The 13,911-nt window shown below is 47.1% G+C and overlaps 1 protein-coding gene across 4 annotated transcripts in view; it reads left to right on the top strand.

The window, feature by feature from the left end:
• Positions 1 to 13,911, top strand: part of CEP112 (centrosomal protein 112) — a 1,991,189-nt gene that overhangs the window by 1,104,383 nt on the left and 872,895 nt on the right. The gene's annotated exons all lie outside the window — the stretch shown is intronic.

Genomic DNA, 13,911 nt, shown 5'->3' with positions numbered 1-13,911 from the left:
GGGGAGTGCCGCTGGGCGGGGGCATCTGTCCAACTCTGTGTCTGCGACGCAGGTAAAGTCGCCATCCATTAATGTTGCTTGGGTAAAGTGTGGCCCTAGCATATGCGGTATTATGTTTAGAATAGTGCCTTGATCTTGATTAGGGGTGTATAGCCCTTCCAGTGTAATGTCCCTGCCTTTCAGTGGACCGGCCGGCAAGACATAACGGCCTTCCTTATCTATGTGCACCGCTGTTTTTTGGAACAGTACTCCTGGCCATATCCATATCAGGACTCCTAGTGCGTATGCTGAGTATGTCGTGGCGTAGATCTGACCCCTCCATCGCTTAGTTATAGCCCTAGCCTCCTTATCTGTAAGGTGCGTTTCTTGTATGGTTGCTATATGTTCTCAACGTCTTTTAAGCTGGCTATAAACTTTATATCATTTACTCATACTGTTTAATCCCCTAACGTTCCAGATGAGGAATTTATAAGCTAAAGATCTATCCATATTCTGTAGGTCTGTGTAACTTGTCCATTCTGTCCTCCCCAGGCGTCTCCATCTTGTTGGGCAATAACATTAGTCCTGGCAGTGTCAGAGAGTGAGATGGAGTTGACTTCCCCGCTAAACACCTGTTAACATCAAACAAAACAATTCCCTTGATCTCAAAACTCCCTCTCCCCTGGACCGGCAACAGAACTATCCCCATCCAAACATTTATTAACTGCTTAAACATTATGGGCCTCATTCTGAGGCTGGCGGGCGGCGGTAGCCGCCCGCCTGGCAGGAACCGCCAAATGGCCGCTCCGCGGAGGCCATTCTGGTTTTCCCGCTGGGCTGGCGGGCGACCGCCAGAAGGCCGCCCGCCAGCCCAGCGGGAAACCCCTTCCCACGAGGAAGCCGGCTCCGAATGGAGCCGGCGGAGTGGGAAGGTGCGGCGGGTGCAGTTGCACCCGTCGCGGATTTCAGTGTCTGCACAGCAGACACTGAAATCCTTTGTGGGGCCCTCTTATGGGGGCCCCACGACACCCCATACCGCCATCCTGTTCCTGGCGGGCGAACCGCCAGGAACAGGATGGCGGTATGGGGTGTCGGAATCCCCATGGCGGCGCAGCAAGCTGCGCCGCCATGGAGGATTCCGTCGGGCAGCGGAAAACCGGCAGAGACCACCGGTTTTCCTCTTCTGACCACGGCCAAACCGCCGCGGTCAGAATGCCCTGCGGGGCACCGCCAGCCTGTTGGCGGTGCTCCCGCATCCCCGGCCCCGGCGGTCATGAGCCCCTATATGTGGAGGTGAGAGCGAGGACCAAGGGCAGCGCCCGCGGCTCTCCGTCCACCGGCTGATCCTTCATCTTTGGGAAGTACTTCCCGGCCCCAATAAGGTGAGTTTATTTGCTATGCTGTTGTTGGGTGCATATATATTCCAGCTAGGAGAGTTATGGAGCTTCAGCTCACGTGCCTCTTAAACGCCGATACTCTCAGTGAGTCAACAGTGACAATGGGCTCCGCCCAGCCGCCCAGGTCCGGCCCTCCCTCAGAAGAGAACTCGTCTCTGGGGCAGAGGATGAGGCCGCTCAGAGGATTTCATCCGATGTCCCTGGTGTGATCTGTGGCAGAGATTCAAAGGCATCATGGGACGAGCAGTAGGCGCCGCCGAACATGGACTCCTGGTCCGGGTGAGTCTCAGAGTGGCTCGGCGATCCCGTTCCCCCTCTTCCCAGGGATGCCGCTGCATGTACTGCCTCTCGCATTTCCTGCAACGCCTGACTGCGCGGCGGTGCCGCGGTCATCCCTCGTTTTCTTGCGAGTGTCTGCTTGGGCCTGTATTGCGCCCTCCGGCCTCCCATTCTTAGACATTCCAGACGTGTCCGGCCATTCCTGCATCTGTTGTGGCATGGTGAAGAAAAGGGTGTCATTGTTTGTGATGACTTTCAACTTAGCCAGGAACAGCATTGCGTATCGGATGCCTCTCTATCTTAGTTGTCGTTTGATCCCAACGAAGGTGGCTCTTTGCTTCTGAGTGTCTTTTGTGAATTCCGGGAATATCATTATCCGCCAGTCTCCAAGTGTAATTTCCCCTTTCGTTCTTGCCTGCGTCAGTATAAAGTCTCTGTCTTTAAAATGAAGCAGTTTGGCGATGATCGGGCGTGGTCTGCCACCCGGTGGAGGAGGCTTGCCGGTATCCTGTGTGCTCGCTTTATTGCAAAATATTGAGACAGGCCCTCAGGGGTCCACTTCTTTATGTATCCATTGCTCCAGGTAGCTTTCCATACTAGGTGCTTCATGCTCCGCTTTTTCGAGGAAACCAACCAGGCATATGTTACTTCTCCGCGCCCTATTTTCAGCATCCTCTGCTCGGGCTTCGAGTGTTTTAACCCGCAACGTCAGTGCAGCCACCGTTTTGGTTATCTCCTGGCATTCGGGGGCAAGTTGTTCCAAGGACTTCTCATTGGTGATCACTGTGTCAGTCAGTCATCTATGGTCATCCCGGAGAAGTGTTAAGTCCACGAGAGTGTGTCGATCTTAAGTTCTAGTGCATCACAAGATGCCTGTATAGCTTGTAGTATAGTGTCCAGAGTGGTCTCTTGCTGTGAGGTCCTGTCCAGTTCACCGGTTCCATCTATCCTTTGGGGTCCTCTTGTCATATCATCACCAGGACTATCTCATTTTTTTTGTTTGCCCATGTCTGCAGCTGCCCTTATACTGGCACAGAATCTACAGTCCACTTTCTGACGGCCCACGCAGCTGCACCCCCTCTCCGCCTCAGGTCCCAGGGCTGCATAATTCTTCAGTCCTCTCTGTGCGGGATATGATCAACAGGGCATCTACTATTACTTATGTTGCCCTGTGGGATCCATCGCATCTTGTCCCCTCAGGGGAGACACCCAGGGCCCAGCCCACCAGTGGGCATCGCGCACAGCCCCCAGTTCGCGGCCCGCTGCTGTCCCCTTTCCATCGGCCTGATACCTGTGCCCCAGGATCAGGGAGTCTGGGCACTGTCCTGGCCCCTTCCTCGTCCCTTCTTCATCTGGCTGCTCTGCAGGCTCTGCGGGCCTCCCCCCCTCCCAGGGGTGGGGGCGTGCGGTCCTCGACCCCCCCCCCCTCGCTCGTTGTGTCCTGGTATGGATCAGGGGTCTCAAGGCCTCCTCACGTCGCAGGCCTCTCTGGGCAGGTCCGCGTCTGCACTCACTGGACACCCCCCACCCCCCCCCCAGGGGGCTCCGGGCATCCCCCACTGCTCCGCAAAGCGGTGAGTGATCTCCCATCACTCACTGGCAGGGTGTTTTTCTGCTCCGGGGCCCTGCGCCATCCTCCAAGGCCGCACCTAGTTTCCCTAGTCCTCTGCGGATCGGGCCGCCACGTGCCATGGTTCCTCGCAGGATCTTCACAGCCTCTCAAAGCAGGGCTGCCTGAGGTTCCGGCATGCTTTCCCCCCAGTTTAGTTCGATTCTGCCAGCTGGGAAGACAGGATAAGTGCTGGATGGTCGGAGGCCGCCGGGAGCTCCACGTTACGCGTGCTGCTCCATCGGCCTCAAGCCATGCCCCCTCACACGCTCTCCTTGTTGTATATGTTCCAAGGTACATGGCAGGCCCACACCTTGCATAGGCAAAAAATAGAGTAGATTATAAGTGTAGGTCTGCAGGCCAAGTTAAATCGTCCATAAGTCAGCCACATGGTTTTCAAAAACCAACTGTTTAAATATTTTTACTTCCAATTACAGCAGTTTTTGGTACCAACACATGGCGGCATCACTTCCTAATAGTTGGGAATATCGCTTTAGAACTATGAGATGAGATGACGACTAAATCTTGCTATATTTGCAATTCTTGTCAGTATATGCATTCCATTTTCTCTTTTTTGGCATATGAGTGAAAATCACGTGAAGTGATGTATAAAATGTTAAGAAAGGTTTTTACAATATATTTTCAGAATAAGTTCTCAAAATCCCTTTCTAAATTCCTGCTTGTGGAGAGGTCTGCTTCGCATATGTGTTCTAACATCTGGAGTCTCTTTCAGGGAAGAGCATGAAACGAATTAGAGAGTTGACGTGGAGAAAATACGCATTCTGAACTTTTTCAAAGACCCCTACCGTGATTCATGAAGCTTTGCGAAAGCTCACAATTTGTAATACTTTTGAGGTGTGCATTCTTTATACACTAAAGGAATGATTCTTATCATCATTGGCTAACTTTTTTTACAATCTTTTTTACTATCTTCGGATAGGTAGGATTCAAGACAGCATGCCACATAACAAGACAGATTGAGTATGTATTATTTTAAGTAAAAGCAAATCCGTTCTTTGTGTACCTTTCTCATTTTATGGCTTCTGTATAGTCAACATAGAGAATTCCTTTGTAAACATAACTTCAGAAAATGCTATGATTGCAATGCAGTGGTTATAAAGCAGAAAAGTTTTGTGCTGAAAAGGTTGACTTTCTTTTCAGGAAATGTGACTCTTGTTGGACTCTTGTTTGCTATCTCTTCATTTATCTTTTGAAAGGAGTTTTCTAAACTTCTGTGAATTGTAGAAGTAGCTCGCCTTTGTAGGTATTGCTCGGTACTCTTTTCCCAAATGCTGATAATCAGTCCGTACTCTGCCGGTCTAGTGTGGACGACGTGATGGTACTTCTAGTGCTCTCCTCATGACTTGACGCAAGTGAAGGAAGTATGATCGCAACACAACCAGCAAGGAACAAACCCTAAGTTATGTTACTGTGTTGTGCCAGTCAGGGGCAGCTTCTCCATTAGGGTGGAGGAGCGTTTCCCAACACCCCCCCCCCCCCCCCCCTGCCAGCAGCTGCAAAACCTTTACAAGAAAACAATAATAAACTGAGTTTATCATTGTTTTCTGTTAAAGGGGTGGGGCCACAGCGGTGACAAGCAGAGAGGGGGAGTGCACAGCACTCCCCCTCATTACGTATGTGTGTTTGGCTGGCTTTCTCGGGTTGGCCAAACACACATCCGCAGTAGGCTCTCTCCAGCCCAGCAACACAGTTGCTGGGCTGGAGAGAGCATGCACAGGCTTCCAGTCTGCCTGGGAGCGCCCAGGCTAGGCGCTCCCAGCCAATCTTGACGCTGCTCTGAGCAGTGTCAGGATCAGCTGCAGGGCAGGCTGGGAGCCTGTGCCTGCAGCAACGAGGCAGAGGAGATGGAGAAGCAGAGCGGCGCACGGCACAGCGTTCAGGTAAGTGTTTAAAAAGAAAAACAAAATTATGTTTATTGCCCCCCACCGCCCTCCGTGTGCCGAGCCGCGACTGGTGCCAGTGTGATACATATTTGATTTGCAATTTTAAAACTACATAGAAGGTGGTAGAGTAGCCAAATCTTTTGAGCAGTTGTTTTTAGGTCTCAGATACAGGCCGAGTTATCTGCTTGTAGGCTTACTTATTGTTTCCATTATAAAACACGTACTTAGCGTAGGCTTTGGGTCTGCCCCTCTTTAATGATTGGATGACTTTTTTATCTATCTCAATTTCCTGCTTCCAGCATCGGACAAGTCTATAAGGTAATTAGGCAGTGCCCGATGGGCTGGTTTGCCAGGTCAGAGTGTGGGCCTGTTTTAACGTCTGCTGGGCCGATTTGTGGTAATTTCCCTGATATAAAAAAAACAATACCTGGAGCAAGCGCAAATTCATTCAGTCTTTGATACCCTGCAAAACATGTATATACCACATGTTTTTACTAATTCAAAACTGCCCCAATTTGCAAAAACGGATCCCTTTTCTTGCTCTTTAATTCACTGACGGGGGGCCACTATCATTTTGGTGCTCGGACCTATTTTCTGTCCCAGTCAAACCCTGCTTGCTTCAGATTCAATGGCTTTCCTCTAAATTTTGTCTTTGACCCACCCAGGAACATTTCTGTCTCACAGTGTTCTGTTTGGATGAGTTTAGGGCACACTGGTTTGATTTTACATGTACTTCTCCATGGAAGTGCCCATGTTTGAAAGTTATTTTTATCCCCGTACCTCTCCAGCTGGGGGTGCTCTTTTTCATTCCCACTGCCCCTTCTCGATGGTTGTCAGATCTGCAAGATGCCTTTCCTTAACACCATGGGTCTTGGCTATAAAATGGTGTTCTGTGACATTGAACTCTTCCGTCTATGCTTTTATTTTGTTGTTTGCTTGTCTCAAAGGTGATTTGACAAAATATTTTCCAATGAGCTTTAGTACTCAGTATGGGGATAAAGAGTGAAGATATAACTTAAATATCTGTGAATGATGATGGCCAAGGCATTTGTGACCAAAGGTCCCTCCTAAACCCCAGTAGCTGTAAGTCTTTATTGGAGACGTATGTTAGTACCTCCACATGCTATCATCAAGTAAGTTGTATTATTTGGAACAGTTTGAATACAGTTTCTCTCTTTGAAGGCACTTAGGTGCTCATTTTGACGTTGGCGGTCTTTTGCGAAGTGGACGCCATATTATGAGACTATTATGAGTCACCTACGGATTTCCACCCATAAACAGGCAGAAACTCAACACCATCGACCTGACAGACAGCAGATGAGAGGCGGTTCCACCGTCAGCACCGCCACGCCACAAGCACTCCACCTGCCTTATTATAAGCAGTAATATGGCACGACAGTCCTTCCACGGTGGTGCGGCACTGGCGGTGGAACTGGCGACATCCACCCTATCCCGGACGACCACCTCAAAGTGAGCTGCTGGGCGGCCCAGACAGGTAAGTGGACCGTCTGGAAAGGGGGGGGATGGTAGGTGCAGGTGCATGTGTGTGGTTGTGTGTGTGTGTGTGTGTGTGTCAGAATGGGTGTGCGTGCATGAGTATGTGACTGTCTGCGTGCTTAAATGGGATGTGTGTGGATGTACGCGGGGTGGGGGTGTGTATGAATGCGGAGGAGGGTTGCGTGTCTATGTGTGAGCAAGTAGGTGTTCATGTCTGTGTACAAGTGAGTGGGGGTGCGTGTCTGTTTGTGTGCGAGCAAGTGGGGGTGTTTGTATGTATGCGTGCCTGGCCCAGATGTGCACACTGCCGGGACTGACGGCGTTGTGGCGGTTTTGCTTCGGTCACACCGACAAACTAGTAATGTGGCTATCTTTTCCGCCAGGACCGCGGCGGTAAGACTGCCACCGCAAGTGTGGTGGTCTTAAGACCGCTGCACTCGTAATGAGGGCCTAATGTGTTACTGATGTCCTGTAAGTGGACAAGTTGAATGTGTATCATTGAGATGGAGTCTTCTAAAATAACCTATTTTCTTCATAGATGTCAGAACCCCGTTCGGAGCGCCATGATGCAAGCAGGACCTACTGGGCCTATCCGTGGAGGTTGAGGCTTTTTATTCCTAAACTCTTGGTGCTCGTCTTACTATGGATCCTTAGCAACTGGGTCAGTTAGCCCTTCATTACTTGATTCTCAGTAGCAGCATTGGTTGAGTAGTCCAAGGCTTTTCTTGGGGAGTAGGAGGATGGTAAGGTGGATACAGGTGGGTGAACACCAGCCCACAACTCAAAATACTTTCAGTAGCAGCAATAAATGATTGCCCGGTCAAATAATTGCTTTTATGAAAAAAAGAGTATTTATATATGAACACAAAGTAAAATACAACATAAATGAACAATACACACAGCCCCTGAGGTCAGGGCTGTAGTGTTCAAAAGGCAGGTCCCTGAGCCCTACTTCCCTCTCGCTAACAGTATTTGTTTTTCCCCATTCACTATAGTCAGTTTTAAAGTTAAGTCCCACTAGTAGTCTGAGTCTCAGGAATCCCACTCTTACTCTTTCAAGGTCAAAAATGTTCCAGCGCCTGAAGTGCTATGTGGCAGAGGCAATTCCCTCAGAGCTCTCTGTCCCTACGATCAATCTTACCCGCTCCTGGTGGGTTTGCATGACCAGAATCCCTGGAATGTATTACTCAAAGATATTGTGGAGAGCTACAGCAGCTGCTGATGGTGAGTAGCACTCATAAGTCTTCAAGTGCAGTGGCTGGGCATCCACAGTGCTTCCTCCAGTGAGACAGTAAATTCCTCTGTTCCTTCCCACATTGAGGGGGTTTGCAATGGTCCTTGTTCTTTCCAGTGACCCTCCTCCGGGATACGGTGTCACCAACCTTACTCCACACATGGGCCACAAACCAATTGGAAGGGCATTAACTTCCTTTTTATGGTGGCTTCCTCTGGCATACAGGGTCATCAACCTCACTCTGCTCACAGCCTATGGTTGAATCAGCACAACAGCAATCTTCAAAGTTGCCCCTTCTGGCATCTGGGGCCTCAGACCACCCATCATAGAGGCTACAGCCGATTTGCACAGGAGTTATGCCCACCATTGCTAACTACACAATGGCCCCCTCTGGCATACGGGATCACGGACAACAACCCAATAATTGCAGCAGCCATCTCCACACACCTTGCTACAGGCATCCACTTGCCAGGATCCCTCATTGGGCCTCGCTCCCTCAGAGTGCTCTTCTTCTCCTCACAGTGCACACCGATAATCGCAAGCATGCAGGCACTGGTGCTTCAGGCTCCAGGGGCAGGTGGTCTTGGATTTCCGCTGGTGATGTCTCCTCACCCCGCGGGAAGAGTGACAGTCCATGGCCCCAGTACTGGTCACAGGCAGACGTTTTGCAAAGCTTCTCCTCCTCACACAGCCCGACTGGCTGCTTGACAGTTGATGATTTTGGCAGCTTTGAGCTCCCCTTTTTAGGTCGGGTACACAAGCGCTTTGACCTGTTGTAAGTATTGTGGGCTTTCAACCACACCCGTCTCACGCCCATCACTTTCATTCGTTCCTGGGGTTGTCTTTCAAAAATCACTTGACGTCATAGATAAATGCTTTACGTTCGCCCCATCTTGCGGCTGTTTTTGTCACGCCTTGCAGAGTGCGCCTGTTACATGGATTATTTCACGATTGTCGATATACTTAAGTGTGGGCGAACTATTTTTTTCTTTTGTCTCTCCCCTTCGTGCTGCATGGAGGCGATGGCACTCACAGCCCAAACAGGCACTTTAGTGTGAACTCTATCAGCAGTATTGGAGCGCTGGTCACATTGTTCACAGTTACCTATCAGAGTAATTTCTTGTGGCTTTCCCCTTAAAGCACTTGAAATTGGTAATTGCATTAGGTAAAACAGAAATCCTCAAAGTGAAAGTGTCTCTTCCGGCACAGTGGGAGAGCCAATAATACAATATTCACTGCACTCGGGAAATTTGCCCCATAATGCTATGCAGGACATTACTTTCAGAAAACATTTTGGCTCATAACTCAGCCTGTGGTGGTCCTAGGACAATCAACCCACCACCACAACGCTCAACACAACACACTCTTTCTGTCTAGGCCATCTCTGGGTCTCTATACTAGGTTAGTGTGGCCCCCAAAATAATAACCCCGCCCACCATTCAGTCTCTTTTTAAGCGATTGCATGGCTGGAACTTTTATTTTATAGCTGGGAATCGTTTGTGTTTTAAAGGCCTTGTTTGTAATATCATTGCTATGGGCCTTCTACCCCTGAAAATGTGTAAAGCACTACGCCCTCTAGTGGCTAAATATATGGATACACTGCATTGCTTTCTACCGTTTTCTTAGTGTTTTTCTGCCCTCTGGGAGCACACTATAAAGTTACATGACAATGTTTCTTACAAATGCTATTTTCATTGTGGTGTCCTCTAGAGGCTGTTCTAAGCATTACAGTCATAGCAGTATGCTAAAATATTTGTGGCATGAAAACTTGCACAATAATGCTTTGAAGGGAATTACTTTTACAAAACATTTTTGCTCATAACTCGGCCTGTGGGGGTCCTAGTACAATAGGACCAACTTCAAAACGCTCTTTCTGTCTATATCTTCTCTGGTTCCCCACACTAGGTTAGTGGGGATCCCAAAATAATAACCCCGCCCACTAGTCATTGTCTATTAAGCTTTCTCTTGGCTAGAACTTTCGTTTTACAGCTGGGAGAAGTTTTGTTTTAAAGGCCTTGTTTGTAATATTATGGCATTAGGCCTGCTAGCCCTAAAAATGCCCTACATGGGCATAGTATATGTACGTATATGGTAACACTGCATTACCTTTACCTGTTTTTCTTCATGGGGCTATGCCCTCTAAGGGCTCAAAATATGGCTACATGGCCATGTTTCTTACAAATGATATTTTAGTTAGAGTTCCCTCTATGGGCTGTTTTAACATTACAGCCTAATTCCAAAAGTGTATTTCTGATAATGGTTTATATGATAATTGTCTATGTTTTAATAACCTCTCCTTATTACAATTATTGCCATGATTTAGGCCAATTTAACAACCATATACACTATGAGTGTTTGAACACATGATATGTTTGAGTGACCCTTCTAGTTTATTTCTCCTCTGTAGCTGTCCTGTGTCTTTTTTGAGGGAATTGTGATAGCCAGTCAGCAACTCTGATGGTGGGGTGGTGAAAGTGTATTCGATTGGAATTAGCATAGCTAAATGCTAAATGGCAACATTTTATTTTTGCTGCAGATAGATAAAGAAGGTAAATGGAAGTGCTTTAGTTATAGCAGGAAAAGACAAACATTATGAGGTAGGGTTGACCAATTTATGTGGCAAGAAAAGTCCAGTTATGAATTTACAATGCAAATAGCTCTAACTCAAGCAAATGTGAGACCTATTGCATTGCTAATGTTTGTTATAGTCTATTTCCAGACACCAAATGTGATTTAAACTCTAAGGGCCTGATTTAGAGGTTGGTGGAATGGGTTACTCCATCACTAACATGACAGATATCCCCTTCGTTGTATTACGATGCCTTTATAGCTTGTGGGGATCGTAATACGGTGGACGGGATATCTGTCATGTTTGTGACGGAGTAACAAATCTGCCAAACTGGAAATCAGGCCCTAAATCTTTAAAGTTTGTGATGGGTGTCTACTTCCTTTAAAATGCCCACTCCTGTCTTTCCCTGCCTCCAAGCGGTAGTCTGTTCCAGCAGGAGAGACTCCAAATCCTATAGCCCCACAACAGAGGCCATGGAAGTGACTAGAGATTTGCATTTGGATGTCAGCCACAGTGATATGTGTATCAAAAGGTTACCCCAAGGCCTCCGCCCCACTCTTTATGATTCCCTTATCAGCCTGTTCTCCTTTATTAGATGTGCCCACACCCTTTTCCAGTAACCTCTCTCTGAATCAAAGAGCACTCTTTGAAGTGTACTGAAGAGCCGGGCTCTCCTGCCTCCAGAGTGTGTCCTACCCAGTTCACAAGAATGAATCAAGCCACAATTCTATCTGGTTGGATTCATCTACCTCCTCATGCACCTCCAGTCAACTCTGGGTCTCCCAAAAAAGAATCCAGAAACGTCCATGTATTCTACCATTCACAGGCACACATATGCCCAGCACATACATACAACAGCACGTGCTGCATAGTGCTACTTACTATGCCGATATAGGCGAAGGGTGAGTTAAGCACACAACAATGGAACTATATGTAAGTAAGCATGTACGCCTTATTCTATTGATATAGGTTAAAAGGCTTATTCACTTCTACTGATCACTACACGATATGGTGCCATCACCGCGCTTGTGCTACTTAACTCCTGACAAAGGCAGTAGCTTTTCACCCTCATGAGGCTAGCGTTTTGGGCGCCCATCTCATCCAACAAGACCACAGTCCATGAGGCAGGCCTATGTCATGGTGCACAAGCATGATCTGTGTTCGCCCATGTCAACATAAATCAGCACCAAGCATCTAGATATCATTGCAGCTGGGACACACGGGGCAGGGGTGCATGTCCGTCACCATGTGAGGGACTTTTCTGTCCCAAACTGTATAGATGGAACCAACTTATTTTGTAATCTGTTTCTCTAGATGACCTGAAGAGGTCAAGCGGAGAAGATCCTGATATGAGAGGAAGCTAAATTAGACCATGGTTTTACATTGCAAAGTTAAATGCATATATAGCGGAACAAGAAACCTTATAGAAGGATTGGAAAAGCTGACATTGGATTATCTTCTTTGTTGATGAGAGCAAAGAGAGATCTCAAATAGGAAAATATTTCAGACAGACCGAGGTTTGTCTTGTTGAAAGATCTGTGACAGATTCACGTGTGATTACTAGTGGTGCACACATTTGTAAAGGCTTTCCTTTGTGAAGTTTAAAAGCTTTTTCAAAACTTTGCAAACATTGGAAAGTTTAAATTGGGAGAAAAAGTATGTAAAACTACATTTTGCAGACGAAATGTCAACAACATCCTATTTTTTATGTGAGAATTCACTTTTGCAGAAAAATCCTTTTTGCTCGAAATTTCTTTGACAAAACTTGTAGCATGTAAGCTAAGGCTTGCAAGATTAGTGAAACCGTCTCCTTCATCATGTATGATGTTTGTACATTTCGTAAACTGTTTCAGGCAAAATTTAAGTTGTACTGTCCCTCTTGAGAACCCCTTAATTGGAAGAGTAGGTTATCTTGTTAGGATCCAAGAGAGTGTAGGGTCAGTGCATGACTTAATATTTGAACAGCTCACAACAAGCGTGAACTTTAAGGCAACTGTTTTGCCTAGAGGTGAATGGGCATTTCTGCAGGACTGTTTGGGTAAATAGTCACATTTTAAGATGTTACCAGTCCCTCAGAGGGGTCAAGCATAAGACACAACAGCAGGGGATGCTATTGCAGAGTCTTTGAGTGTTTTTGATGCCTTGATACTCATTAAAGATATCCAAGCCAGTAAAGGTGTAACATGTGAAAGATGCTTACTTGCTTGTAGTGCATCACATGAGCCATGTTCTGTGCAATTTGTACTAGTAGTGCTAGACTTCATATTGATGAAAAGTGTTGCACTACTGGTGAATGATTTCAAAGTTGTGTTCACACAGTAAATCTCTTGGAAAAAACCTTTTGATTAGTGTTATTTATTAGCCCCCCAATAGTTAACTGGAAACTGGTGTTCTGTGATGGTACACCGATTTACCATTGGACTCAGCTCAAAATGCATACCTTTTAAATAGACAAACTGCACACATTTGTATGTATTAAATAAATATATTCACTGACCAAACCACTTCAGGTGTCACACAGACATACAGTTCAAAATCAATGTGTTTCCTGTCTGCTCATTTTCTTTTTTTTAATTAACAATAAAACAAATCTGTAATGCTACTACTGCACAAGTTCCACATAGAATGGCTGTTTGTAATAATTCACCACTGTTTAAGTACATGTTTCTGTCATTGACAAGTGTCAAGAAAAACATTCTATAAAAAAGAGAGAGTGTGTGTGCTACTCTTCCACAGGTTTTTAAAAAAAACCTGTGATCATAGTTGCGAGTTAACCCAAATAATTCCAAAGCCTTTCTGTTTTCAGAGGCAAGAAACCCACTCCCTTTTAGTATTTGTGTAGTGATATGTGGCTTGTTCTTTTGATGGGGCTTATTTCAGTTTCTGGCTGTAAATCTCCATGGTGAATACCAACCGTATTGGAGCCTATCAAAATGCCGCATTTTTCCATTGTCAGCTTTCTGATTTACTGTAAATTAAGTTATAAAATACTAAATGAGCTAAGTTGAAACTCACTCCGATTGATCGAGTGAGCATAATTAAAATTGTGATCAGTGGCGGCCCGCCTTTAGGGCGGAGGGGCCACGTCCCCCCCACCCCATGAAGAGTGTCAGTCAGGCTGAGCAAAAGTCAGCCTGACAGACACTCTTCATGTTCAGGTCAGGCAGCCAGGAGTGAGCCATGCGCGATTTGCGCAGACTCCTGGCTGCCTGAGCTGAACTTTGCTGGGCTGAGGAGATCACAGCTCCTATGGGCGTGACCTCCTCGGCCCAGCAAAGGTGCCTCGAGGCCCTCCCCTGGGTGACGAGGAAAGCGTCACCCATTGACACTATCCCTGGGCGCTTCAGTTTAAGCCCTGAAGCGCCCAGGGCGAGTGTCAATCAGTGACACTTCGTCACAGAGTGGGGTGGGGTCAGCAGTCTCACTGACCCCATCCCACTCTG

This window comes from Pleurodeles waltl, chromosome 7, assembly GCF_031143425.1.
Source record: "Pleurodeles waltl isolate 20211129_DDA chromosome 7, aPleWal1.hap1.20221129, whole genome shotgun sequence".
NCBI classification, from domain to species: Eukaryota; Metazoa; Chordata; class Amphibia; order Caudata; family Salamandridae; genus Pleurodeles; species Pleurodeles waltl.
This window is presented reverse-complemented; position numbering and strand designations above follow the sequence as displayed.